We start from the raw sequence: 1,815 nt of genomic DNA, 5'->3' as shown, positions 1-1,815 counted from the left end.
AAACCTAATTCCACCGCCGCAACCTTCTGTACCCACAAGATCCCATCTTGGGGCCTGTTCCGGAGCTCCGCCGGAGGGGGCATCCATCACGGAGGGCTTCTACATCAACACCATAGCCTCTCCGATGAAGTGTGAGTAGTTTACCTCAGACCTTCGGGTCCATAGTTATTAGCTAGATGGCTTCTTCTCTCTTTTTGGATCTCAATACAATGTTCTCCCCCTCTCTTGTGGATATCTATTCGATGTAATCTTCTTTTTGCGGTGTGTTTGTTGAGACCGATGAATTGTGGGTTTATGATCAAGATTATCTATGAACAATATTTGAATCTTCTCTGAATTCTTTTATGTATGATTGGTTATCTTTGCAAGTCTCTTCGAATTATCAGTTTGGTTTGGCCTACTAGATTGATCTTTCTTGCAATGGGAGAAGTGCTTAGCTTTGGGTTCAATCTTGCGGTGTCCTTTCCCAGTGACAGCAGGGGCAGCAAGGCACGTATTGTATTGTTGCCATCGAGGATAACAAGATGGGGTTTTTATCATATTGCATGAATTTATCCCTCTACAACATGTCATCTTCCTTAAGGCGTTACTCTGTTTTCATGAACTTAATACTCTAGATGCATGCTGGATAGCGGTCGATGAGTGGAGTAATAGTAGTAGATGCAGGCAGGAGCCGGTCTACTTGTCTCGGACGTGATACCTATATACATGATCATATCTAGATACTCTCATAACTATGCTCAATTCTGTCAATTGCTCAACAGTAATTCGTTCACCCACCGTAAAATACTTATGCTTTTGAGAGAAGCCACTAGTGAAATCTATGGCCCCCGGGTCTATCTTCATCATATTAATCTTCCAATACTTAGTTATTTCCTTTGCTTTTTACTTTGCTTTTATTTTACTTTGCATCTTTATCACAAAAATACCAAAAATATTATCCTATCATCTCTATCAGATCCCACTCTCGTAAGTGACCGTGAAGGGATTGACAACCCCTTATCGCGTTGGTTGCGAGGAGTTATTTGCTTTGTGCGGGTACGAGGGACTCGCGCGTAGCCTCCTACTTGATTGATACCTTGGTTCTAAAAAACTGAGGGAAATACTTACGCTACTTTGCTGCATCACCCTTTCCTCTTCAAGGAAATCCAACGCAGTGCTCAAGAGGTAGCACTACTTTACTGCATCATCCTTTCCTCTTCAAGGGAAAACCAACGCAGTGCTCAAGAGGTAGCAAGAAGGATTTCTGGCGCCGTTGCCGGGGAGGTGTTCGCCAAGTCAAGTCAAGACATACCAAGTACCCATCACAAACTCTTATCCCTCGCATTACATTATTTGCCATTTGCATCTCGTTTTCCTCTCCCCCACTTCACCCTTGCCGTTTTATTCGCCCTCTCTTTTCCGTTCGCCCTCTTTTTCGCTTGCTTCTTGTTCGCTTGTGTGTTGGATTGCTTGCTTGTCACGATGGCTCAAGATAATACTAAATTGTGTGGCTTTGCCAATACCAACAACAATGATTTTCTTAGCACTCCGATTGCTCCTCTTACCGAAGCAGAATCTTGTGAAATTAATGCTGCTTTGTTGAATCTTGTCATGAAAGATCAATTCGCCGGCCTTCCTAGTGAAGATGCCGCTACCGATCTAAATAGCTTTGTTGATTTGTGCGATATGCAAAAGAAGAAAGATGTGGACAATGATATTGTCAAGTTGAAGCTATTTCCGTTTTCTCTTAGAGATCGTGCTAAAACTTGGTTTTCGTCTTTGCCTAAAAATAGTATTGATTCTTGGAATAAGTGCAAAGATGCTTTTATCTCT

The sequence above is a fragment of the Triticum aestivum genome, chromosome 4D (assembly GCF_018294505.1).
Source record: "Triticum aestivum cultivar Chinese Spring chromosome 4D, IWGSC CS RefSeq v2.1, whole genome shotgun sequence".
NCBI classification, from domain to species: domain Eukaryota; kingdom Viridiplantae; phylum Streptophyta; class Magnoliopsida; order Poales; family Poaceae; genus Triticum; species Triticum aestivum.
The sequence above is the reverse complement of the archived record's forward strand: the minus strand, read 5'-3'. Positions refer to the sequence as shown.